The sequence below is a fragment of the Cololabis saira genome, unplaced genomic scaffold, assembly GCF_033807715.1.
Source record: "Cololabis saira isolate AMF1-May2022 unplaced genomic scaffold, fColSai1.1 scf100, whole genome shotgun sequence".
Classification (NCBI taxonomy): Eukaryota; Metazoa; Chordata; class Actinopteri; order Beloniformes; family Belonidae; genus Cololabis; species Cololabis saira.
Window position 1 is genome coordinate 40,001 of NW_026906264.1, and position 22,500 is coordinate 62,500.

The 22,500-nt window shown below is 46.3% G+C and overlaps 40 non-coding genes across 40 annotated transcripts in view; all 40 read right to left on the minus strand.

Moving 5' to 3' along the window:
- The window catches only part of LOC133437979 (5S ribosomal RNA), a 119-nt gene extending 61 nt beyond the window's left edge, over positions 1–58 (minus strand). The window contains exon 1 of the ribosomal RNA XR_009781174.1: positions 1–58. This exon is cut by the window's left edge and continues 61 nt beyond it. This is a non-coding gene — a ribosomal RNA (5S ribosomal RNA).
- Positions 59–257: 199 nt separating this feature from the next.
- On the minus strand, positions 258–376 carry LOC133438007 (5S ribosomal RNA). Its single transcript, XR_009781202.1, has one exon. It is a non-coding gene; the product is annotated as a 5S ribosomal RNA (ribosomal RNA).
- A 9,830-nt stretch (positions 377–10,206) lies between these two features.
- On the minus strand, positions 10,207–10,325 carry LOC133437994 (5S ribosomal RNA). Its single transcript, XR_009781189.1, has one exon. It is a non-coding gene; the product is annotated as a 5S ribosomal RNA (ribosomal RNA).
- Positions 10,326–10,524: 199 nt separating this feature from the next.
- Positions 10,525–10,643, minus strand: LOC133437872 (5S ribosomal RNA). The gene has a single exon (XR_009781070.1). It is a non-coding gene; the product is annotated as a 5S ribosomal RNA (ribosomal RNA).
- Positions 10,644–10,842: 199 nt separating this feature from the next.
- On the minus strand, positions 10,843–10,961 carry LOC133437987 (5S ribosomal RNA). Its single transcript, XR_009781182.1, has one exon. It is a non-coding gene; the product is annotated as a 5S ribosomal RNA (ribosomal RNA).
- A 216-nt stretch (positions 10,962–11,177) lies between these two features.
- On the minus strand, positions 11,178–11,296 carry LOC133437773 (5S ribosomal RNA). Its single transcript, XR_009780976.1, has one exon. It is a non-coding gene; the product is annotated as a 5S ribosomal RNA (ribosomal RNA).
- A 199-nt stretch (positions 11,297–11,495) lies between these two features.
- On the minus strand, positions 11,496–11,614 carry LOC133437816 (5S ribosomal RNA). Its single transcript, XR_009781017.1, has one exon. It is a non-coding gene; the product is annotated as a 5S ribosomal RNA (ribosomal RNA).
- Positions 11,615–11,831: 217 nt separating this feature from the next.
- On the minus strand, positions 11,832–11,950 carry LOC133437897 (5S ribosomal RNA). The gene has a single exon (XR_009781095.1). It is a non-coding gene; the product is annotated as a 5S ribosomal RNA (ribosomal RNA).
- Positions 11,951–12,149: 199 nt separating this feature from the next.
- Positions 12,150–12,268, minus strand: LOC133438003 (5S ribosomal RNA). The gene has a single exon (XR_009781198.1). It is a non-coding gene; the product is annotated as a 5S ribosomal RNA (ribosomal RNA).
- A 199-nt stretch (positions 12,269–12,467) lies between these two features.
- On the minus strand, positions 12,468–12,586 carry LOC133437963 (5S ribosomal RNA). Its single transcript, XR_009781159.1, has one exon. It is a non-coding gene; the product is annotated as a 5S ribosomal RNA (ribosomal RNA).
- A 217-nt stretch (positions 12,587–12,803) lies between these two features.
- Positions 12,804–12,922, minus strand: LOC133437969 (5S ribosomal RNA). Its single transcript, XR_009781165.1, has one exon. It is a non-coding gene; the product is annotated as a 5S ribosomal RNA (ribosomal RNA).
- Positions 12,923–13,139: 217 nt separating this feature from the next.
- Positions 13,140–13,258, minus strand: LOC133437951 (5S ribosomal RNA). Its single transcript, XR_009781148.1, has one exon. It is a non-coding gene; the product is annotated as a 5S ribosomal RNA (ribosomal RNA).
- Positions 13,259–13,457: 199 nt separating this feature from the next.
- Positions 13,458–13,576, minus strand: LOC133437894 (5S ribosomal RNA). The gene has a single exon (XR_009781092.1). It is a non-coding gene; the product is annotated as a 5S ribosomal RNA (ribosomal RNA).
- A 217-nt stretch (positions 13,577–13,793) lies between these two features.
- LOC133437809 (5S ribosomal RNA) lies at positions 13,794–13,912 on the minus strand. Its single transcript, XR_009781010.1, has one exon. It is a non-coding gene; the product is annotated as a 5S ribosomal RNA (ribosomal RNA).
- A 199-nt stretch (positions 13,913–14,111) lies between these two features.
- LOC133437793 (5S ribosomal RNA) lies at positions 14,112–14,230 on the minus strand. Its single transcript, XR_009780995.1, has one exon. It is a non-coding gene; the product is annotated as a 5S ribosomal RNA (ribosomal RNA).
- Positions 14,231–14,429: 199 nt separating this feature from the next.
- LOC133437778 (5S ribosomal RNA) lies at positions 14,430–14,548 on the minus strand. The gene has a single exon (XR_009780981.1). It is a non-coding gene; the product is annotated as a 5S ribosomal RNA (ribosomal RNA).
- A 199-nt stretch (positions 14,549–14,747) lies between these two features.
- Positions 14,748–14,866, minus strand: LOC133437834 (5S ribosomal RNA). The gene has a single exon (XR_009781034.1). It is a non-coding gene; the product is annotated as a 5S ribosomal RNA (ribosomal RNA).
- A 216-nt stretch (positions 14,867–15,082) lies between these two features.
- LOC133437883 (5S ribosomal RNA) lies at positions 15,083–15,201 on the minus strand. The gene has a single exon (XR_009781081.1). It is a non-coding gene; the product is annotated as a 5S ribosomal RNA (ribosomal RNA).
- Positions 15,202–15,418: 217 nt separating this feature from the next.
- On the minus strand, positions 15,419–15,537 carry LOC133437810 (5S ribosomal RNA). Its single transcript, XR_009781011.1, has one exon. It is a non-coding gene; the product is annotated as a 5S ribosomal RNA (ribosomal RNA).
- A 199-nt stretch (positions 15,538–15,736) lies between these two features.
- Positions 15,737–15,855, minus strand: LOC133437833 (5S ribosomal RNA). Its single transcript, XR_009781033.1, has one exon. It is a non-coding gene; the product is annotated as a 5S ribosomal RNA (ribosomal RNA).
- Positions 15,856–16,055: 200 nt separating this feature from the next.
- Positions 16,056–16,174, minus strand: LOC133437933 (5S ribosomal RNA). The gene has a single exon (XR_009781130.1). It is a non-coding gene; the product is annotated as a 5S ribosomal RNA (ribosomal RNA).
- Positions 16,175–16,389: 215 nt separating this feature from the next.
- Positions 16,390–16,508, minus strand: LOC133437990 (5S ribosomal RNA). The gene has a single exon (XR_009781185.1). It is a non-coding gene; the product is annotated as a 5S ribosomal RNA (ribosomal RNA).
- Positions 16,509–16,707: 199 nt separating this feature from the next.
- LOC133437848 (5S ribosomal RNA) lies at positions 16,708–16,826 on the minus strand. The gene has a single exon (XR_009781048.1). It is a non-coding gene; the product is annotated as a 5S ribosomal RNA (ribosomal RNA).
- Positions 16,827–17,025: 199 nt separating this feature from the next.
- LOC133438010 (5S ribosomal RNA) lies at positions 17,026–17,144 on the minus strand. Its single transcript, XR_009781205.1, has one exon. It is a non-coding gene; the product is annotated as a 5S ribosomal RNA (ribosomal RNA).
- A 217-nt stretch (positions 17,145–17,361) lies between these two features.
- LOC133437931 (5S ribosomal RNA) lies at positions 17,362–17,480 on the minus strand. Its single transcript, XR_009781128.1, has one exon. It is a non-coding gene; the product is annotated as a 5S ribosomal RNA (ribosomal RNA).
- Positions 17,481–17,678: 198 nt separating this feature from the next.
- LOC133437942 (5S ribosomal RNA) lies at positions 17,679–17,797 on the minus strand. The gene has a single exon (XR_009781139.1). It is a non-coding gene; the product is annotated as a 5S ribosomal RNA (ribosomal RNA).
- Positions 17,798–18,013: 216 nt separating this feature from the next.
- LOC133437955 (5S ribosomal RNA) lies at positions 18,014–18,132 on the minus strand. Its single transcript, XR_009781151.1, has one exon. It is a non-coding gene; the product is annotated as a 5S ribosomal RNA (ribosomal RNA).
- A 199-nt stretch (positions 18,133–18,331) lies between these two features.
- On the minus strand, positions 18,332–18,450 carry LOC133437901 (5S ribosomal RNA). Its single transcript, XR_009781099.1, has one exon. It is a non-coding gene; the product is annotated as a 5S ribosomal RNA (ribosomal RNA).
- Positions 18,451–18,667: 217 nt separating this feature from the next.
- Positions 18,668–18,786, minus strand: LOC133437851 (5S ribosomal RNA). Its single transcript, XR_009781051.1, has one exon. It is a non-coding gene; the product is annotated as a 5S ribosomal RNA (ribosomal RNA).
- Positions 18,787–18,985: 199 nt separating this feature from the next.
- On the minus strand, positions 18,986–19,104 carry LOC133437843 (5S ribosomal RNA). Its single transcript, XR_009781043.1, has one exon. It is a non-coding gene; the product is annotated as a 5S ribosomal RNA (ribosomal RNA).
- A 199-nt stretch (positions 19,105–19,303) lies between these two features.
- LOC133437889 (5S ribosomal RNA) lies at positions 19,304–19,422 on the minus strand. The gene has a single exon (XR_009781087.1). It is a non-coding gene; the product is annotated as a 5S ribosomal RNA (ribosomal RNA).
- A 216-nt stretch (positions 19,423–19,638) lies between these two features.
- Positions 19,639–19,757, minus strand: LOC133437966 (5S ribosomal RNA). The gene has a single exon (XR_009781162.1). It is a non-coding gene; the product is annotated as a 5S ribosomal RNA (ribosomal RNA).
- A 199-nt stretch (positions 19,758–19,956) lies between these two features.
- LOC133437973 (5S ribosomal RNA) lies at positions 19,957–20,075 on the minus strand. Its single transcript, XR_009781168.1, has one exon. It is a non-coding gene; the product is annotated as a 5S ribosomal RNA (ribosomal RNA).
- A 263-nt stretch (positions 20,076–20,338) lies between these two features.
- On the minus strand, positions 20,339–20,457 carry LOC133437902 (5S ribosomal RNA). The gene has a single exon (XR_009781100.1). It is a non-coding gene; the product is annotated as a 5S ribosomal RNA (ribosomal RNA).
- A 217-nt stretch (positions 20,458–20,674) lies between these two features.
- LOC133437859 (5S ribosomal RNA) lies at positions 20,675–20,793 on the minus strand. The gene has a single exon (XR_009781058.1). It is a non-coding gene; the product is annotated as a 5S ribosomal RNA (ribosomal RNA).
- Positions 20,794–20,992: 199 nt separating this feature from the next.
- LOC133437903 (5S ribosomal RNA) lies at positions 20,993–21,111 on the minus strand. Its single transcript, XR_009781101.1, has one exon. It is a non-coding gene; the product is annotated as a 5S ribosomal RNA (ribosomal RNA).
- Positions 21,112–21,310: 199 nt separating this feature from the next.
- On the minus strand, positions 21,311–21,429 carry LOC133437779 (5S ribosomal RNA). The gene has a single exon (XR_009780982.1). It is a non-coding gene; the product is annotated as a 5S ribosomal RNA (ribosomal RNA).
- Positions 21,430–21,628: 199 nt separating this feature from the next.
- On the minus strand, positions 21,629–21,747 carry LOC133437835 (5S ribosomal RNA). The gene has a single exon (XR_009781035.1). It is a non-coding gene; the product is annotated as a 5S ribosomal RNA (ribosomal RNA).
- Positions 21,748–21,963: 216 nt separating this feature from the next.
- Positions 21,964–22,082, minus strand: LOC133437978 (5S ribosomal RNA). Its single transcript, XR_009781173.1, has one exon. It is a non-coding gene; the product is annotated as a 5S ribosomal RNA (ribosomal RNA).
- Positions 22,083–22,281: 199 nt separating this feature from the next.
- On the minus strand, positions 22,282–22,400 carry LOC133437794 (5S ribosomal RNA). Its single transcript, XR_009780996.1, has one exon. It is a non-coding gene; the product is annotated as a 5S ribosomal RNA (ribosomal RNA).
- Between the last annotated feature and the right edge of the window lie 100 nt (positions 22,401–22,500).

A 22,500-nucleotide genomic window follows, 5' to 3' on the forward strand; every position in this document is an offset into this window, starting at 1 on the left:
TGCTTAGCTTCCGAGATCAGACAAGATTGGGCGCATCCAGGCTGGTATGGCCGTAAGCAGAAGCTGCAGCTTGAAATACCTCTTATATGGAGTTGAAGATAAGTCATAGAATATAAGTCATTGATTTGTTGGTTTTATTTGTTGGAGTTAAAGTGCCTTAACTATGTGCAAAACACTTTAGGACGTGAGCTGTCGCTGTTACCACGTTGAAATATGTGTGGGTAGATTAAGCGAGAGCGTTCTCTGCTGGTTGAAAAAGCTTACAGCACCTGGTATTCCCAGGCGGTCTCCCATCCAAGTACTAACCATTCCCGACCTTGCTTAGCTTCCGAGATCAGACGAGATCGGGCGCATCCAGGCTGGTATGGCCGTAAGCAGAAGCTGCTGCTTGAAATACCTCTTATATGGAGTTGAAGATAAGTCATATAATATAAGTCATTGATTTGTTGGTGATATTAATTTAGAAGCGCTTATTTGTTGGAGTTAAAGTGCCTTAACCATGTGAAAAACACTTTTGGACGTGAGCTGTCGCTGTTACCACGTTGAAATATGTGTGGGTAGATTAAGCGAGAGCACTCTCTGCTGGTTGAAAATGCTTACAGCACCTGGTATTCCCAGGCGGTCTCCCATCCAAGTATTAACCAGGCCCGACCCTGCTTAGTGTTGTGCCCGACCATATGCCCATCTGAACTTATAAAATGTATGAACATTTTGTGATTATGAATTCCAGCAAAGCCAGACCCGGCCTCCCCCCTGGAGTTTATGGCCCGGCTGCTATCTTCTCGCTCAGGCCAATTTATGACCCTGGTGGCCTGGTTCGAGATGGCCTGTATGTGACCCACGATACGGCTCCAGATCAGAGCAGGACAGGAAGGTTTCTGCCAGGGAAAACAGACTTCCTTGGGGTTTTATGACACCTAAGCAGGGGTCGGGATGCAGCGGAGCCCAAAACCAGACCTCAAAATGGTACTGCTTCTTTGAACCCCCCCTTTTCCGCTTTAATGTGCCTCATAAAATGGCGCTGTTGCCTGAACTACAACCCCCAGCATGCCTTGCGGGGGGGGGTGGCGCCTACAAGCGGCGCTCATCCAATCGCAATGAGGCACCGATGACGTCACTGCAGCGCGCGTAGGATCAAAACCCCTGCCGCTGCTCTTCTCTCTTCTCTTCCGATCACCCTCTCATCCGAGCTGGATCGTTTGGCTCTGGGCCAAGATCCCATCTCCCTTTCTCCCCCCGGCTGGGGGGAGGTGTAAGGCCCCATCGGGCCGCTCCGGTGGACCTGCAGCCCGTTAAAGCCGCGGTGCACGGAGCCGCCCCCATCAGCTCCCGGTCTCAACTTTTCATCCAGAGTCCTGCTTCACGTGTCCCCGGTCCCTGGGAGCTGGAAAGGGGGGGGAAGCCGCTCCGAAGCTCGGCCCCGGCCCAGGGTGAGACCCGTTCTTCTTTCCTAACCTCTCTCTCTGCTCTTAAAACTTCACCTGAAAGGACCTGTGGACAGCCTGCCCCGCGCAGAACCGAGACGCATCCCGCTGCCCGTCCCGGGGCCACGCGCTCAGGCCGACGGGCACCAGCACTCAGAAGAAGTAGACTGGCCCCGCGCGCCCCCGAGACGACGTGATAGCCTCCGGACCGGAGCTGGAGCGCCGGCTGCTTCAGCTGTACCCCCGTCCTCTCGTGATTCCAGAGTCAGGAGGAGGCGCGGGAGAGGCGGGAGGACTCTCTGGGATCGGACTCCGACCAAAGACCCGGCAGGAACCCCTGATCGGCACCCGGAGACCCGAGGAGGCGTGAGGTTTTGAGACCTGGGTGTATGAGTTTAACTGGGAGTGTTACAGAGCTAAATCTGTGTTCAGAGCTGAGATTACACCACCATCATTATAAGGACTGTTTTCATTAATTTGTAGTCACTACTTTCTGCTAGTCATTCATGTTTTAAAGCGCTGTTTTCTGCAGTTGATCACGGTTTAACACCGGGATCACCATCCGTTCTAATTGCACGTGGCCCAGAGGGCGCGTCCATCTTTAAAAGACCACAGGAGCCCCGTTGAACTGTAGATGTTCTGTATCTTCGTTATTATTGCTTGATTTCTTCTTTTTTTTTCATTCCATGCATTTAACGTTTATGTTTCATTTTATTGATTGTTGTTTTTCTAGTTAATTAATTGTTTTATGGATACTTAAGCCATTTCTGCCATCAGGTTTATTTGGGTGTTGCGTTTATCATCTTTTGACACCCGTATGTAAATAAATTCTGATTGATTTCTTTATGAGTGGTTGTGTTATTTCATGCAAGATTTGGTCACAAATTGATTTGTTTAAGCAGAGCCTAGTGTTCGGATATCACGCCTTCACTGTTATTCTGTAAGATTTGCTGTTCTGCAGGATAATTCAAATCATAATGAGACTGATTTTCTGCTGTTAGTTATCGAATCCCACCGGAAGTAAGGCCCCGGCGGTGGTGCCCCTACGAGAATTATCATTTTTGATAATACAATTTGATAAATAGTCAACTTTATTAATTATTAATAATTCTTTAATAGAATTATCATTAGCCTTGATAACTGGACAGCCAAGCTACCTATGAGTTGCACAACATAAATGGTGCCCCGTGTGAGGCTCTCGAAACGATATTTGTGACCAGGTTGTATGAAATAACAACATTAATTTTGATCGGGAAAGAAAATATCTTTATTTTTCTTCCCCTCTCATTATCTGATTCCTACGGTTATTTTAAGTTGTTCTAATGGCAACCTCGCTTCACTAAGGGTTGGTTGTTTTGTTAAGTTCTTTAATTTTATTAGTTTGAACTTTTATTTTTCATCACACGATTATTAATCTTGTGATTGATTTCCTCTGCAACCTTACTTCACTGAAGGTAATGGTTGGGGTGTTTTAAGTTCGGTTAGTTTTATTAACCTGAACTTTTTCTACCACTCAATTTTTGTGAATCTGTTTGAGTAATTTCCTCTTGCAACCAGGTTCCATGGAAACTAATGGTTGGCTCGCTGTAAATTCCTGATTTTTATTAATCTGAACTTTTATTGAGGGATCACTATTTTATTAATCTCTGATTAATTCCCTTTTGCAACCATACTTAACTGAAGGTAATGGTTGACTTAATTTCTTTAATTCTATTAATTGAACTGTTGCTGATTACCCCATGTGAGTTATTAATCTTCTCAGATTAATCTCTACTGTGTTTTAAATTGAATCTTTAATTTAAAGTTATTTAAAGATTCCTCCCTGTTAACTCACTTTATTAATTCCTTTCAGTTGGTTCTTGCTTCTAAGGTTATAACCAATACCCCAGTCTCTCAGGGTTTGTTATCGGTTTAATTTCTTCTAATCTGGGTGATAACGTGAGCTGACTTCGTTAATAAGTGTAATCTCTTGCCAGAATCCCAAGCGAAGCGCTGGGGCCTGGACTGTGAGCTGAGGTGTGGTTATTAATGGCAGAGAGCTCATCGCAGTGGACGGAGAACCAGCAGAGGTGACCAGGCTGATGGAGATGGACCGACAGGCAAGTCTGTTCTTAGGCTGGACCCAAAAAGGTGGCGAGCCCGGTCATCTCATCCCCTGAGCCCCCTGGTCACGCCACCGTGAGTAAGCCAAAAATTAATTACCCGAAAGGAGCTGCGGCCCTTCCCAGTTTTCACTGTTACTGACGCTGAAGAAGCAGCTCAGCGTTTTCTTAAAGTAAACCAGAGGAGAACAGATCACGATTAACAACCAAGGCGCAGACGCCGTACCTCAGAGCGAGGGGGGTCCCACGGTTGACCTTTTAGCAAAAGAACACTGAACAGCTGCATTACCTTGTATGCAGCGGCCCCCTCACAATTTTTCTGACCCAGAAGTGGAAGTCCGCTCCACACCTGAAAGGGGGGTAGGATACTTTGGGGCGTTAAAAAAAAAAATAATTCACGCCTACACACAATTTCCAGGCTTCCATAGCCGACATAAGTTAATTTGTGTGTTTTTGTCGCCTAGCAATTAATCAAAGAGTGGTTAAATTGTTAGCTTTTGATTTTAGGTACAGTGTACACACTGAAACCTAACTAACCCCTCCTTTTATCTTTCATCTACCGCACTTTAAGAGTGATATCACTGTGTTAGGTAAATGAATTGTGTTATTGCTTTGAATATGTTTTTCTTTTCATATTTTTGTGCATAGCTCGCCTAGTGGACTAACCAGGCTAGCCTCACGCCCCCAACCAGAGTTTATGACCACATGGACTGTTGCACCGTTGTTAGATTCGACAACCAGACCCTGCATTCCGGTCGTCGATTCGAAGGGGGGATGTTGTGCCCGCCCATATGCCCATCTGAACTCTGAATTTATAAATGATTATGTATTCATGATTGGGTGAACATTTTCAGAACAGCAAAGGCCGAAAGCTATAGTCAGTTTTATGAACCCTGCTGCCAACGTCTGGTCATCTCGGCCCGGCCCGAGATAGCAAGTTTATGACCCCAAGAGCGGGGGTCAAAACAGATCAAAGCCAGCAAGGAAAGTTTCTGCCAGGGAAACAGACTCCCTGGGGATTTACGACCCCCGCTGCATGGCAGATCAAAAGCAGGACAGCAAAACCCAGTAAACCAGGCCTCGGTTTGCTGCCCCCTCGGGTGCTGCCCCTTTGAACAGAAGAAAACTTTGAAACCATGGTCAACCCCCCAAGCCTAAAACCGGTTTAAATGTGCCTCCTAAAATGGCAGCTGTTGCCTGAACTACAACCCCCAGCATGCCTTGCGTGGGGGGAGTGTCGCCTACAAGCGGCGCGCATCCAATCGCAATGAGGCACCGATGACGTCACCGCAGCGCGCGTAGGATCAAAACCCCTGCCGCTGCTCCTTTTTCTCTTCTCTTCCGATCACCCTCTCATCCGAGCTGGATCGTTTGGCTCTGGGCCAAGATCCCATCTCCCTTTCTCCCCCCGGCTGGGGGGAGGTGTAAGGCCCCATCGGGCCGCTCCGGTGGACCTGCAGCCCGTTGAAGCCGCGGTGCACGGAGCCGCCCCCATCAGCTCCCGGTCTCAACTTTTCATCCAGAGTCCTGCTTCACGTGTCCCCGGTCCCTGGGAGCTGGAAAGGGGGGGGAAGCCGCTTCGAAGCTCGGCCCCGGCCCAGGGTGAGACCCGTTCTTCTTTCCTAACCTCTCTCTCTGCTCGTAAAACTTCACCTGAAAGGACCGGTGGACAGCCTGCCCCGCGCAGAACCGAGACGCATCCCGCTGCCCGTCCCGGGGCCACGCGCTCAGGCCGACGGGCACCAGCACTCAGAAGAAGTAGACTGGCCCCGCGCGCCCCCGAGACGACGTGATAGCCTCCGGACCGGAGCTGGAGCGCCGGCTGCTTCAGCTGTACCCCCGTCCTCTCGTGATTCCAGAGTCAGGAGGAGGCGCGGGAGAGGCGGGAGGACTCTCTGGGATCGGACTCCGACCAAAGACCCGGCAGGAACCCCTGATCGGCACCCGGAGACCCGAGGAGGCGTGAGGTTTTGAGACCTGGGTGTATGAGTTTAACTGGGAGTGTTACAGAGCTAAATCTGTGTTCAGAGCTGAGATTACACCACCATCATTATAAGGACTGTTTTCATTAATTTGTAGTCACTACTTTCTGCTAGTCATTCATGTTTTAAAGCGCTGTTTTCTGCAGTTGATCACGGTTTAACACCGGGATCACCATCCGTTCTAATTAGCACGTGGCCCAGAGGGCGCGTCCATCTTCAAAAGACCACAGGAGCCCGTTTGAACTGTAGATGTTCTATATCTTCGTTATTATTGCTTGATTTCTTTTCTTTTTCATTCCATGCATTTAACGTTTATGTTTCATTTTATTGATTGTTGTTTTTCTAGTTAATTAATTGTTTTGATGATACTTAAGCCATTTCTGCCATCAGGTTTATTTGGGTGTTGCGTTTATCATCTTTTGACACCCGTATGTAAATAAATTCTGATTGATTTCTTTATGAGTGGTTGTGTTATTTCATGCAAGATTTGGTCACAAATTGATTTGTTTAAGCAGAGCCTAGTGTTCGGATATCACGCCTTCACTGTTATTCTGTAAGATTTGCTGTTCTGCAGGATAATTCAAATCATAATGAGACTGATTTTCTGCTGTTAGTTATCGAATCCCACCGGAAGTAAGGCCCCGGCGGTGGTGCCCCTACGAGAATTATCATTTTTGATAATACAATTTGATAAATAGTCAACTTTATTAATTATTAATAATTCTTTAATAGAATTATCATTAGCCTTGATAACTGGACAGCCAAGCTACCTATGAGTTGCACAACATAAATGGCGCCCCAGCGTGAGGCTCTCGAAACGATATTTGTGACCAGGTTGTATGAAATAACAACATTAATTTTGATCGGGAAAGAAAATATCTTTATTTTTCTTCCCCTCTCATTATCTGATTCCTACGGTTATTTTAAGTTGTTCTAATGGCAACCTCGCTTCACTAAGGGTTGGTTGTTTTGTTAAGTTCTTTAATTTTATTAGTTTGAACTTTTATTTTTCATCACACGATTATTAATCTTGTGATTGATTTCCTCTGCAACCTTACTTCACTGAAGGTAATGGTTGGGGTGTTTTAAGTTCGGTTAGTTTTATTAACCTGAACTTTTTCTACCACTCAATTTTTGTGAATCTGTTTGAGTAATTTCCTCTTGCAACCAGGTTCCATGGAAACTAATGGTTGGCTCGCTGTAAATTCCTGATTTTTATTAATCTGAACTTTTATTGAGGGATCACTATTTTATTCATCTCTGATTAATTCCCTTTTGCAACCATACTTAACTGAAGGTAATGGTTGACTTAATTTCTTTAATTCTATTAATTGAACTGTTGCTGATTACCCCATGTGAGTTATTAATCTTCTCAGATTAATCTCTACTGTGTTTTAAATTGAATCTTTAATTTAAAGTTATTTAAAGATTCCTCCCTGTTAACTCACTTTATTAATTCCTTTCAGTTGGTTCTTGCTTCTAAGGTTATAACCAATACCCCAGTCTCTCAGGGTTTGTTATCGGTTTAATTTCTTCTAATCTGGGTGATAACGTGAGCTGACTTCGTTAATAAGTGTAATCTCTTGCCAGAATCCCAAGCGAAGCGCTGGGGCCTGGACTGTGAGCTGAGGTGTGGTTATTAATGGCAGAGAGCTCATCGCAGTGGACGGAGAACCAGCAGAGGTGACCAGGCTGATGGAGATGGACCGACAGGCAAGTCTGTTCTTAGGCTGGACCCAAAAGTGGTGAGCCCGGTCATCTCATCCCCTGAGCCCCCTGGTCAGACCCCACCATGAGTAAGCCGATAAATTAATTACCCGAAAGGAGCTGCGGCCCTTCCCAGTTTTCACTGTTACTGACGCTGAAGAAGCAGCTCAGCGTTTTCTTAAAGTAAACCAGAGGAGAACAGATCACGATTAACAACCAAGGCGCAGACGCCGTACCTCAGAGCGAGGGGGGTCCCATGTTTGACTTTTTTTAGCAAAAGAACACTGAACAGCTGCATTACCTTGTATGCAGCGGCCCCCTCACAATTTTTCTGACCCAGAAGTGGAAGCCCGCTCCACACCTGAAAGGGGGGTAGGATACTTTGGGGCGTTAAAAAAAATTCACGCCTACAAACAATTTCCAGGCTTCCATAGCCGACATAAGTTAATTTGTGTGTTTTTGTCTCCTAGCAATTAATCAAAGAGTGGTTAAATTGTTGGTTTTTGATTTTAGGTACAGTGTACATACTGAAACCTAACTAACCCCTCCTTTTATCTTTCATCTACCGCACTTTAAGAGTGATATCACTGTGTTAGGTAAATGAATGATGTTATTGCTTTGAATATGTTTTTCTTTTCATATTTTTGTGCATTGCTCGCCTAATGGACAAACCAGGCTAGCCTCACGCCCCCAACCAGAGTTTATGACCACATGGACTGGTGCACCGTTGTTAGATTCGACAACCAGACCCTGCATTCCGGTTTTCGATTCGAAGGGGGGATGTTGTGCCCGACCATATGCCCATCTGAACTTATAAAATGTATGAACATTTTGTGATTATGAATTCCAGCAAAGCCAGACCCGGCCTCCCCCCTGGAGTTTATGGCCCGGCTGCTATCTTCTCGCTCAGGCCAATTTATGACCCTGGTGGCCTGGTTCGAGATGGCCTGTATGTGACCCACGATACGGCTCCAGATCAAAGCAGGACAGGAAGGTTTCTGCCAGGGAAAACAGACTTCCTTGGGGTTTTATGACACCTAAGCAGGGGTCGGGATGCAGCGGAGCCCAAAACCAGACCTCAAAATGGTACTGCTTCTTTGAACCCCCCCTTTTCCGCTTTAATGTGCCTCATAAAATGGCGCTGTTGCCTGAACTACAACCCCCAGCATGCCTTGCGGGGGGGGGGTGGCGCCTACAAGCGGCGCTCATCCAATCGCAATGAGGCACCGATGACGTCACTGCAGCGCGCGTAGGATCAAAACCCCTGCCGCTGCTCTTCTCTCTTCTCTTCCGATCACCCTCTCATCCGAGCTGGATCGTTTGGCTCTGGGCCAAGATCCCATCTCCCTTTCTCCCCCCGGCTGGGGGGAGGTGTAAGGCCCCATCGGGCCGCTCCGGTGGACCTGCAGCCCGTTAAAGCCGCGGTGCACGGAGCCGCCCCCATCAGCTCCCGGTCTCAACTTTTCATCCAGAGTCCTGCTTCACGTGTCCCCGGTCCCTGGGAGCTGGAAAGGGGGGGGAAGCCGCTCCGAAGCTCGGCCCCGGCCCAGGGTGAGACCCGTTCTTCTTTCCTAACCTCTCTCTCTGCTCTTAAAACTTCACCTGAAAGGACCTGTGGACAGCCTGCCCCGCGCAGAACCGAGACGCATCCCGCTGCCCGTCCCGGGGCCACGCGCTCAGGCCGACGGGCACCAGCACTCAGAAGAAGTAGACTGGCCCCGCGCGCCCCCGAGACGACGTGATAGCCTCCGGACCGGAGCTGGAGCGCCGGCTGCTTCAGCTGTACCCCCGTCCTCTCGTGATTCCAGAGTCAGGAGGAGGCGCGGGAGAGGCGGGAGGACTCTCTGGGATCGGACTCCGACCAAAGACCCGGCAGGAACCCCTGATCGGCACCCGGAGACCCGAGGAGGCGTGAGGTTTTGAGACCTGGGTGTATGAGTTTAACTGGGAGTGTTACAGAGCTAAATCTGTGTTCAGAGCTGAGATTACACCACCATCATTATAAGGACTGTTTTCATTAATTTGTAGTCACTACTTTCTGCTAGTCATTCATGTTTTAAAGCGCTGTTTTCTGCAGTTGATCACGGTTTAACACCGGGATCACCATCCGTTCTAATTGCACGTGGCCCAGAGGGCGCGTCCATCTTTAAAAGACCACAGGAGCCCCGTTGAACTGTAGATGTTCTGTATCTTCGTTATTATTGCTTGATTTCTTCTTTTTTTTTCATTCCATGCATTTAACGTTTATGTTTCATTTTATTGATTGTTGTTTTTCTAGTTAATTAATTGTTTTATGGATACTTAAGCCATTTCTGCCATCAGGTTTATTTGGGTGTTGCGTTTATCATCTTTTGACACCCGTATGTAAATAAATTCTGATTGATTTCTTTATGAGTGGTTGTGTTATTTCATGCAAGATTTGGTCACAAATTGATTTGTTTAAGCAGAGCCTAGTGTTCGGATATCACGCCTTCACTGTTATTCTGTAAGATTTGCTGTTCTGCAGGATAATTCAAATCATAATGAGACTGATTTTCTGCTGTTAGTTATCGAATCCCACCGGAAGTAAGGCCCCGGCGGTGGTGCCCCTACGAGAATTATCATTTTTGATAATACAATTTGATAAATAGTCAACTTTATTAATTATTAATAATTCTTTAATAGAATTATCATTAGCCTTGATAACTGGACAGCCAAGCTACCTATGAGTTGCACAACATTAGCTTCCGAGATCAGACGAGATCGGGCGCATCCAGGCTGGTATGGCCGTAAGCAGAAGCTGCAGCTTGAAATACCTCTGATATGGAGTTGAAGATAAGTTATATAATACAAGTCATTGATTTGTTGGTGATAATAATTTAGAAGCGCTTATTTGTTGGAGTTAAAGTGCCTTAACCATGTGCAAAACACTTTAGGACGTGAGCTGTCGCTGTTACCACGTTGAAATATGTGTGGGTAGATTAAGCGAGAGCGCTCTCTGCTGGTTGAAAAAGCTTACAGAACCGAGTATTCCCAGGCGGTCTCCCATCCAAGTACTAACCAGGCCCGACCATGCTTAGCTTCCGAGATCAGACGAGATCGGGCGCATCCAGGCTGGTATGGCCGTAAGCAGAAGCTGCAGCTTGAAATACCTCTTATATGGAGTTGAAGATAAGTCATAGAATATAAGTCATTGATTTGTTGGTTTTATTTGTCGGAGTTAAAGTGCCTTAACCATGTGCAAAACACTTTAGGACGTGAGCTGTCGCTGTTACCACGTTGAAATATGTGTGGGTAGATTAAGCGAGAGCGTTCTCTGCTGGTTGAAAAAGCTTACAGCACCTGGTATTCCCAGGCGGTCTCCCATCCAAGTACTAACCAGGCCCGACCCTGCTTAGCTTCCGAGATCAGACTAGATCGGGCGCATCCAGGCTGGTATGGCCGTAAGCAGAAGCTGCAGCTTGAAATACCTCTTATATGGAGTTGAAGATAAGTCATAGAATATAAGTCATTGATCTGTTGGTTTTATTTGTTGGAGTTAAGGTGCCTTAAGCATGTGCAAAACACTTTAGGACGTGAGCTGTCGCTGTTACCACGTTAAAATATGTGTGGGTAGATTAAGCGAGAGCGCTCTCTGCAGGTTGAAAAAGCTTACAGCACCTGGTATTCCCAGGCGGTCTTCCATCCAAGTACTAACCAGGCCCGACCCTGCATAGCTTCCGAGATCAGACGAGATCGGGCGCATCCAGGCTGGTATGGCCGTGAGCTGAAGCTGCAGCTTGAAATACCTCTTATATGGAGTTGAAGATAGTCATATAATATAAGTCATTGATTTGTTGGTGATAATAATTTAGAAGCGCTTATTTGTTGGAGTTAAAGTGCCTTAACCATGTGCAAAACACTTTAGGACGTGAGCTGTCGCTGTTACCACGTTGAAATTTGTGTGGGTAGATTAAGCAAGAGCGCTCTCTGCTGGTTGAAAAAGCTTACAGCACCTGGTATTCCCAGGCGGTCTCCCATTCAAGTACTAACCAGGCCCGACCCTGCTTAGCTTCCGAGATCAGACGAGATCGGGCGCATCCAGGCTGGTATGGCCGTAAGCAGAAGCTGCAGCTTGAAATACCTCTTATATGGAGTTGAAGATAAGTCATAGAATATAAGTCATTGATTTGTTGGTTTTATTTGTTGGAGTTAAAGTGCCTTAACCATGTGTAAAACACTTTAGGACGTGAGCTGTCGCAGTTACCACGTTGAAATATGTGTGGCTAGATTAAGCGAGAGCGTTCTCTGCTGGTTGAAAAAGCTTACAGCACCTGGTATTCCCAGGCGGTCTCCCATCCAAGTACTAACCAGGCCCTACCCTGCTTAGCTTCCGAGATCAGACGAGATCGGGCGCATCGAGGCTGGTATGGCCGTAAGCAGAAGCTGCAGCTTGAAATACTTCTTATATGGAGTTGAAGATAAGTCATAGAATATATGTCATTGATTTGTTGGTGATAATAATTTAGAAGCGCTTATTTGTTGGAGTTAAGGTGCCTTAACTATGTGCAAAACACTTTAGGACGTGAGCTGTCGCTGTTACCACGTTGAAATATGTGTGGGTAGATGAAGCTAGAGGGTTCTCTGCTGGTTGAAAAAGCTTACAGCACCTGGTATTCCCAGGCGGTCTCCAATCCAAGTACTAACCAGGCCCGACCCTGCTTAGCTTCCGAGATCAGACGAGATCGGGCGCATCCAGGCTGGTATGGCCGTAAGCAGAAGCTCCTGCTTGAAATACCTCTTATCTGGAGTTGAAGATAAGTCATAGAATATAAGTCATTGATTTGTTGGTTTTATTTGTTGGAGTTAAAGCGCCTTAACCATGTGCAAAACACTTTAGGACGTGAGCTGTCGCTGTTACCACGTTGAAATATGTGTGGGTAGATTAAGCGAGAGCGTTCTCTGCTGGTTGAAAAAACTTACAGCACCTGGTATTCCCAGGCGGTCTCCCATCCAAGTACTAACCAGGCCCGACCCTGCTTAGCTTCCGAGATCAGACAAGATGGGGCGCATCCAGGCTGGTATGGCCGTAAGCAGAAGCTGCAGCTTGAAATACCTCTTATATGGAGTTGAAGATAAGTCATAGAATATAAGTCATTGATTTGTTGGTTTTATTTGTTGGAGTTAAAGTGCCTTAACCATGTGCAAAACACTTTAGGACGTGAGCTGTCGCTGTTACCACGTTGAAATATGTGTGGGTAGATTAAGCGAGAGCGTTCTCTGCTGGTTGAAAAAGCTTACAGCACCTGGTACTCCCAGGCAGTCTCCCATCCAAGTACTAACCAAGCCCGACCCTGCTTAGCTTCCGAGATCAGACGAGATCAGGCGCATCCAGGCTGGTATGGCCGTAAGCAGAAGCTGCAGCTTGAAATACTTCTTATATGGAGTTGAAGATAAGTCATAGAATATATGTCATTGATTTGTTGGTGATAATAATTTAGAAGCGCTTATTTGTTGGAGTTAAGGTGCCTTAACTATGTGCAAAACACTTTAGGACGTGAGCTGTCGCTGTTACCACGTTGAAATATGTGTGGGTAGATTAAGCGAGAGCGTTCTCTGCTGGTTGAAAAAGCTTACAGCACCTGGTATTCCCAGGCGGTCTCCCATCCAAGTACTAACCATTCCCGACCCTGCTTAGCTTCCGAGATCAGACGAGATCGGGCGCATCCAGGCTGGTATGGCCGTAAGCAGAAGCTGCTGCTTGAAATACATCTTATATGGAGTTGAAGATAAGTCATATAATATAAGTCATTGATTTGTTGGTGATATTAATTTAGAAGCGCTTATTTGTTGGAGTTAAAGTGCCTTAACCATGTGCAAAACACTTTAGGACGTGAGCTGTCGCTGTTACCACGTTGAAATATGTGTGGGTAGATTAAGCGAGAGCGCTCTCTGCTGGTTGAAAAAGCTTACAGAACCGAGTATTCCCAGGCGGTCTCCCATCCAAGTACTAACCAGGCCCGACCCTGCTTAGCTTCCGAGATCAGACGAGATCGGGCGCATCCAGGCTGGTATGGCCGTAAGCAGAAGCTGCAGCTTGAAATACCTCTTATATGGAGTTGAAGATAAGTCATAGAATATAAGTCATTGATTTGTTGGTTTTATTTGTTGGAGTTAAAGTGCCTTAACCATGTGCAAAACACTTTAGGACGTGAGCTGTCGCTGTTACCACGTTGAAATATGTGTGGGTAGATTAAGCGAGAGCGCTCTCTGCTGGTTGAAAATGCTTACAGCACCTGGTATTCCCAGGCGGTCTCCCATCCAAGTACTAACCAGGCCCGACCCTGCTTAGCTTCCGAGATCAGACGAGATTGGGCGCATCCAGGCTGGTATGGCCGTAAGCAGAAGCTGCTGCTTGAAATACCTCTTATATGGAGTTGAAGATAAGTAATATAATATAAGTCATTGATTTGTTGGTGATAATAAATTAGAAGCGCTTATTTGTTGGAGTTAAAGTGCCTTAACCATGTGAAAAACACTTTAGGACGTGAGCTGTCGCTGTTACCACGTTGAAATATGTGTGCGTAGATTAAGCGAGAGCGCTCTCTGCTGGTTGAAAATGCTTACAGCACCTGGTATTCCCAGGCGGTCTCCCATCCAAGTACTAACCAGGCCCGACCCTGCTTAGCTTCCGAGATCAGACGAGATCGGGCGCATCCAGGCTGGTATTGCCGTAAGCAGAAGCTCCTGCTTGAAATACCTCTTATATGGAGTTGAAGATAAGTCATAGAATAAAAGTCATTGATTTGTTGGTTTTATTTGTTGGAGTTAAAGTGCCTTAACTATGTGCAAAACACTTTAGGACGTGAGCTGTCGCTGTTACCACGTTGAAATATGTGTGGGTAGATTAAGCGAGAGCGTTCTCTGCTGGTTGAAAAAGCTTACAGCACCTGGTATTCCCAGGCGGTCTCCCATCCAAGTACTAACCAGGCCCGACCCTGCTTAGCTTCCGAGATCAGACGAGATCAGGCGCATCCAGGCTGGTATGGCCGTAAGCAGAAGCTGCTGCTTGAAATACCTCTTATATGGAGTTGAAGATGAGTCATAGAATATAAGTCATTGATTTGTTGGTTTTATTTGTTGGAGTTAAAGTGCCTTAACCATGTGCAAAACACTTTAGGACGGGAGCTGTCGCTGTTACCACGTTGAAATATGTGTGGGTAGATTAAGCAAGACCGCTCTCTGCAGGTTGAAAAAACTTACAGCACCTGGTATTCCCAGGCGGTCTCCCATCCAAGTACTAACCAGGCCCGACCCTGCTTAGCTTCCGAGATCAGACGAGATCGGGCGCATCCAGGCTGGTATGGCCGTAAGCAGAAGCTGCAGCTTGAAATACCTCTTATATGGAGTTGAAGATAAGTCATAGAATATAAGTCATTGATCTGTTGGTTTTATTTGTTGGAGTTAAAGTGCCTTAACCATGTGGAAAACACTTTAGGACGTGAGCTGTCGCTGTTACCACGTTGAAATATGTGTGGGTAGATTAAGCGAGAGCGCTCTCTGCTGGTTGAAAAAGCTTACAGCACCTGGTATTCCCAGGCGGTCTCCCATCCAAGTACTAACCAGGCCCGATCCTGCTTAGTTTCCGAGATCAGACGAGATCGGGCGCATCCAGGCTGGTATGGCCGTAAGCTGAAGCTGCAGCTTGAAATACTTCTTATATGGAGTTGAAGATAAGTATATAATACAAGTCATTGATTTGTTGGTGATAATAATTTAGAAGCGCTTATTTGTTGGAGTTAAAGTGCCTTAACCATGTGCAAAACACTTTAGGACGTGAGCTGTCGCTGTTACCACGTTGAAATATGTGTGGCTAGATTAAGCGAGAGCGTTCTCTGCTGGTTGAAAAAGCTTACAGCACCTGGTATTCCCAGGCGGTCTCCCACCGAAGTACTAACCAGGCCCGACCCTGCTTAGCTTCCGAGATCAGACGAGATCGGGCGCATCCAGGCTGGTATGGCCGTGAGCAGAAGTTGCAGCTTGAAATACCTCTTATATGGAGTTGAAGATAAGTAATATAATATAAGTCATTGATTTGTTGGTGATAATAATTTAGAAGCGCTTATTTGTTGGAGTTAAAGTGCCTTAACCATGTGCAAAACACTTTAGGACGTGAGCTGTCGCTGTTACCACGTTGAAATATGTGTGGCTAGATTAAGCGAGAGCGCTCTCTGCTGGTTGAAAATGCTTACAGCACCTGGTATTCCCAGGCGGTCTCCCATCCAAGTACTAACCAGGCCCGACCCTGCTTAGCTTCCGAGATCAGACGAGATCGGGCGCATCCAGGCTGGTATTGCCGTAAGCAGAAGCTCCTGCTTGAAATACCTCTTATATGGAGTTGAAGATAAGTCATAGAATAAAAGTCATTGATTTGTTGGTTTTATTTGTTGGAGTTAAAGTGCCTTAACTATGTGCAAAACACTTTAGGACGTGAGCTGTCGCTGTTACCACGTTGAAATATGTGTGGGTAGATTAAGCGAGAGCGTTCTCTGCTGGTTGAAAAAGCTTACAGCACCTGGTATTCCCAGGCGGTCTCCCATCCAAGTACTAACCAGGCCCGACCCTGCTTAGCTTCCGAGATCAGACGAGATCAGGCGCATGCAGGCTGGTATGGCCGTAAGCAGATGCTGCAGCTTAAAATTCCCCCTTATATGGAGTTGAAGATAAGTCATAGAATATAAGTCATTGATTTGTTGGTTTTATTTGTCGGAGTTAAAGTGCCTTAACCATGTGCAAAACACTTTAGGACGTGAGCTGTCGCTGTTACCACGTTGAAATATGTGTGGTTAGATTAAGCGAGAGCGCTCTCTACTGGTTGAAAAAGCTTACAGCACCTGGTATTCCCAGGCGGTCTCCCATCCAAGTACTGACCAGGCCCGACCCTGCTTAGCTTCCGAGATCAGACGAGATCGGGCGCATCCAGGCTGGTATGGCCTTAAGCAGAAGCTGCAGCTTGAAATACGTCTGATATGGAGTTGAAGATAAGTCATAATATAAGTCATTGATTTGTTGGTGATAATAATTTAGAAGCGCTTATTTGTTGGAGTTAAAGTGCCTTAACCATGTGCAAAACACTTTAGGACGTGAGCTGTCGCTGTTACCACGTTGAAATATGTGTGGGTAGATTAAGCGAGAGCGTTCTCTGCTGGTTGAAAAAGCTTACAGCACCTGGTATTCCCAGGCGGTCCCCCATCCAAGTACTAACCAGGCCTGACCCTGCTTAGCTTCCGAGATCAGACGAGATCAGGCGCATCCAGGCTGGTATGGACGTAAGCAGAAGCTGCTGCTTGAAATACCTCTTATATGGAGTTGAAGATAAGTCATAGAATATAAGTCATTGATTTGTTGGTTTTATTTGTTGGAGTTAAAGTGCCTTAACCATGTGCAAAACACTTTAGGACGTGAGCTGTCGCTGTTACCACGTTGAAATATGTGTGGCTAGATTAAGCGAGAGCGTTCTCTGCTGGTTGAAAAAGCTTACAGCACCTGGTATTCCCAGGCGGTCTCCCACCCAAGTACTAACCAGGCCCGACCCTGCTTAGCTTCCGAGATCAGACGAGATCGGGCGCATCCAGGCTGGTATGGCCGTGAGCAGAAGTTGCAGCTTGAAATACCTCTTATATGGAGTTGAAGATAAGTCATAGAATATATGTCATTGATTTGTTGGTTTTATTTGTCGGAGTTAAAGTGCCTTAACCATGTGCAAAACACTTTAGGACGAGAGCTGTCGCTGTTACCACGTTGAAATATGTGCGGGTAGATTAAGCGAGAGCCCTCTCTGCTGGTGGAAAAAGCTTACAGCACCTGGTATTCCCAGGCGGTCTCCCATCCAAGTACTAACCAGGCCCGACCCTGCTTGGCTTCCGAGATCAGACGAGTTCGGGCGCATCCAGGCTGGTATGGCCCAATGCAGAAGCTGCAGCTTGAAATACCTCTTATATGGAGTTGAAGATAAGTCATATAATATAAGTCATTGATTTGTTGGTGATAATAATTTAGAAGCGCTTATTTGTTGGAGTTAAAGTGCCTTAACCATGTGCAAAACACTTTAGGACGTGAGCTGTCGCTGTTACCACGTTGAAATATGTGTGGCTAGATTAAGCAAGAGCGTTCTCTGCTGGTTGAAAAAGCTTACAGCACCTGGTATTCCCAGGCGGTCTCCCATCCAAGTACTAACCAGGCCCGACCCTGCTTAGCTTCCGAGATCAGACGAGATCGGGCGCATCCAGGCTGGTATGGCCGTAAGCAGAAGCTGCAGCTTGAAATATCTCTTATATGGAGTTGAAGATAAGTCATAGCATATAAGTCATTGATTTGTTGGTTTTATTTGTTGGAGTTAAAGTGCCTTAACCATGTGCAAAACACTTTAGGACGTGAGCTGTCGCTGTTACCACGTTGAAATATGTGTGGGTAGATTAAGCGAGAGCGCTCTCTGCTGGTGAAAAAGCTTACAGCACCTGGTATTCCCAGGCGGTCTCCCATCCAAGTACTAACCAGGCCCGACCCTGCTTAGCTTCCGAGATCAGACGAGATCGGGCGCATCCAGGCTGGTATGGCCGTAAGCTGAAGCTGCAGCTTGAAATACCTCTGATATGGAGTTGAAGATAAGTATATAATACAAGTCATTGATTTGTTGGTGATAATAATTTAGAAGCGCTTATTTGTTGGAGTTAAAGTGCCTTAACCATGTGCAAAACACTTTAGGACGTGAGCTGTCGCTGTTACCACGTTGAAATATGTGTGGGTAGATTAAGCGAGAGCGTTCTCTGCTGGTTGAAAAAGCTTACAGCACCTGGTATTCCCAGGCGGTCTCCCATCCAAGTACTAACCAGGCCCGACCCTGCTTAGCTTCCGAGATCAGACGAGATCGGGCGCATCCAGGCTGGTATGGCCGTAAGCAGAAGTTGCAGCTTGAAATACCTCTTACATGGAGTTGAAGATAAGTCATAGAATATATGTCATTGATTTGTTGGTTTTATTTGTTGGAGTTAAAGTGCCTTAACCATGTGCAAAACACTTTAGGACGAGAGCTGTCGCTGTTACCACGTTGAAATATGTGCGGGTAGATTAAGCGAGAGTCCTCTCTGCTGGTTGAAAAAGCTTACAGCACCTGGTATTCCCAGGCGGTCTCCCATCCAAGTACTAACCAGGCCCGACCCTGCTTAGCTTCCGAGATCAGACGAGTTCGGGCGCATCCAGGCTGGTATGGCCCTAAGCAGAAGCTGCAGCTTGAAATACCTCTTATATGGAGTTGAAGATAAGTCATATAATATAAGTCATTGATTTGTTGGTGATAATAATTTAGAAGCGCTTATTTGTTGGAGTTAAAGTGCCTTAACCATGTGCAAAACACTTTAGGACGTGAGCTGTCGCTGTTACCACGTTGAAATATGTGTGGCTAGATTAAGGGAGAGCGTTCTCTGCTGGTTGAAAAAGCTTACAGCACCTGGTATTCCCAGGCGGTCTCCCATCCAAGTACTAACCAGGCCCTATCCTGCTTAGCTTCCAAGATCAGACGAGATCGGGCGCATCAAGGCTGGTATGGCCGTAAGCAGAAGCTGCAGCTTGAAATACCTCTTATATGGAGTTGAAGATAAGTCATAGCATATAAGTCATTGATTTGTTGGTTTTATTTGTTGGAGTTAAAGTGCCTTAACCATGTGCAAAACACTTTAGGACGGGAGCTGTCGCTGTTACCACGTTGAAATATGTGTGGGTAGATTAAGCGAGACCGCTCTCTGCAGGTTGAAAAAACTTACAGCACCTGGTATTCCCAGGCGGTCTCCCATCCAAGTACTAACCAGGCCCAACCCTGCTTAGCTTCCGAGATCAGACGAGATCGGGAGCATCCAGGCTGGTATGGCCGAAAGCAGAAGCTGCAGCTTGAAATACCTCTTATATGGAGTTGAAGATAAGTCATAGAATATAAGTCATTGATCTGTTGGTTTTATTTGTTGGAGTTAAAGTGCCTTAACCATGTGGAAAACACTTTAGGACGTGAGCTGTCGCTGTTACCACGTTGAAATATGTGTGGGTAGATTAAGCGAGAGCGCTCTCTGCTGGTTGAAAAAGCTTACAGCACCTGGTATTCCCAGGCGGTCTCCAATCCAAGTACTAACCAGGCCCGATCCTGCTTAGCTTCCGAGATCAGACGAGATCGGGCGCATCCAGGCTGGTATGGCCGTAAGCTGAAGCTCCAGCTTGAAATACTTCTTATATGGAGTTGAAGATAAGTATATAATACAAGTCATTGATTTGTTGGTGATAATAATTTAGAAGCGCTTATTTGTTGGAGTTAAAGTGCCTTAACCATGTGCAAAACACTTTAGGACGTGAGCTGTCGCTGTTACCACGTTGAAATATGTGTGGGTAGATTAAGCGAGAGCGCTCTCTGCAGGTTGAAAAAGCTTACAGCACCTGGTATTCCCAGGCGGTCTCCCATCCAAGTACTAACCAGGCCCGACCCTGCTTAGCTTCCGAGATCAGACGAGATCGGGCGCATCCAGGCTGGTATGGCCGTAAGCAGAAGCTGCAGCTTGAAATACCTCTTATATGGAGTTGAAGATAAGTCATAGAATATAAGTCATTGATCTGTTGGTTTTATTTGTTGGAGTTAAAGTGCCTTAACCATGTGCAAAACACTTTAGGACGTGAGCTGTCGCTGTTACCACGTTGAAATATGTGTGGGTAGATTAAGCGAGAGCGCTCTCTGCAGGTTGAAAAAGCTTACAGCACCTGGTATTCCAAGGCGGTCTCCCATCCAAGTACTAACCAGGCCCGACCCTGCTTAGCTTCCGAGATTAGACGAGACCGGGCGCATCCAGGCTGGTATGGCCGTAAGCAGAAGCTGCAGCTTGAAATACCTCTTATATGGAGTTGAAGATAAACATAGAATATAAGTCATTGATCTGTTGGTTTTATTTGTTGGAGTTAAAGTGCCTTAACCATGTGCAAAACACTTTAGGACGTGAGCTGTCGCTGTTACCGCGTTGAAATATGTGTGGCTAGATTAAGCGAGAGCGTTCTCTGCTGGTTGAAAAAGCTTACAGCACCTGGTATTCCAGGTGCTGTAGATTAAGCGAGAGCGTTCTCTGCTGGTTGAAAAAGCTTACAGCACCTGGTATTCCCAGGCGGTCTCCCATCCAAGTACTAACCAGGCCCGACCCTGCTTAGCTTCCGAGATCAGACGAGTTCGGGCGCATCCAGGCTGGTATGGCCCTAAGCAGAAGCTGCAGCTTGAAATACCTCTTATATGGAGTTGAAGATAAGTCATATAATATAAGTCATTGATTTGTTGGTGATAATAATTTAGAAGCGCTTATTTGTTGGAGTTAAAGTGCCTTAACCATGTGCAAAACACTTTAGTACGTGAGCTGTCGCTGTTACCACGTTGAAATATGTGTGGCTAGATTAAGCGAGAGCGTTCTCTGCTGGTTGAAAAAGCTTACAGCACCTGGTATTCCCAGGCGGTCTCCCATCCAAGTACTAACCAGGCCCTACCCTGCTTAGCTTCCAAGATCAGACGAGATCGGGCGCATCAAGGCTGGTATGGCCGTAAGCAGAAGCTGCAGCTTGAAATACCTCTTATATGGAGTTGAAGATAAGTCATAGCATATAAGTCATTGATTTGTTGGTTTTATTTGTTGGAGTTAAAGTGCCTTAACCATGTGCAAAACACTTTAGGACGGGAGCTGTCGCTGTTACCACGTTGAAATATGTGTGGGTAGATTAAGCGAGAGTCCTCTCTGCTGGTTGAAAAAGCTTACAGCACCTGGTATTCCCAGGCGGTCTCCCATCCAAGTACTAACCAGGCCCGACCCTGCTTAGCTTCCGAGATCAGACGAGTTCGGGCGCATCCAGGCTGGTATGGCCCTAAGCAGAAGCTGCAGCTTGAAATACCTCTTATATGGAGTTGAAGATAAGTCATATAATATAAGTCATTGATTTGTTGGTTTTATTTGTTGGAGTTAAAGTGCCTTAACCATGTGCAAAACACTTTAGGACGGGAGCTGTCGCTGTTACCACGTTGAAATATGTGTGGGTAGATTAAGCAAGACCGCTCTCTGCAGGTTGAAAAAACTTACAGCACCTGGTATTCCCAGGCGGTCTCCCATCCAAGTACTAACCAGGCCCGACCCTGCTTAGCTTCCGAGATCAGACGAGATCGGGCGCATCCAGGCTGGTATGGCCGTAAGCAGAAGCTGCAGCTTGAAATACCTCTTATATGGAGTTGAAGATAAGTCATAGAATATAAGTCATTGATCTGTTGGTTTTATTTGTTGGAGTTAAAGTGCCTTAACCATGTGGAAAACACTTTAGGACGTGAGCTGTCGCTGTTACCACGTTGAAATATGTGTGGGTAGATTAAGCGAGAGCGCTCTCTGCTGGTTGAAAAAGCTTACAGCACCTGGTATTCCCAGGCGGTCTCCCATCCAAGTACTAACCAGGCCCGATCCTGCTTAGTTTCCGAGATCAGACGAGATCGGGCGCATCCAGGCTGGTATGGCCGTAAGCTGAAGCTGCAGCTTGAAATACTTCTTATATGGAGTTGAAGATAAGTATATAATACAAGTCATTGATTTGTTGGTGATAATAATTTAGAAGCGCTTATTTGTTGGAGTTAAAGTGCCTTAACCATGTGCAAAACACTTTAGGACGTGAGCTGTCGCTGTTACCACGTTGAAATATGTGTGGGTAGATTAAGCGAGAGCGCTCTCTGCAGGTTGAAAAAGCTTACAGCACCTGGTATTCCCAGGCGGTCTCCCATCCAAGTACTAACCAGGCCCGACCCTGCTTAGCTTCCGAGATCAGACGAGATCGGGCGCATCCAGGCTGGTATGGCCGTAAGCAGAAGCTGCAGCTTGAAATACCTCTTATATGGAGTTGAAGATAAGTCATAGAATATAAGTCATTGATCTGTTGGTTTTATTTGTTGGAGTTAAAGTGCCTTAACCATGTGCAAAACACTTTAGGACGTGAGCTGTCGCTGTTACCACGTTGAAATATGTGTGGGTAGATTAAGCGAGAGCGCTCTCTGAAGGTTGAAAAAGCTTACAGCACCTGGTATTCCCAGGCGGTCTCCCATCCAAGTACTAACCAGGCCCGACCCTGCTTAGCTTCCGAGATCTGACGAGACCGGGCGCATCCAGGCTGGTATGGCCGTAAGCAGAAGCTGCAGCTTGAAATACCTCTTATATGGAGTTGAAGATAAACATAGAATATAAGTCATTGATCTGTTGGTTTTATTTGTTGGAGGTAAAGTGCCTT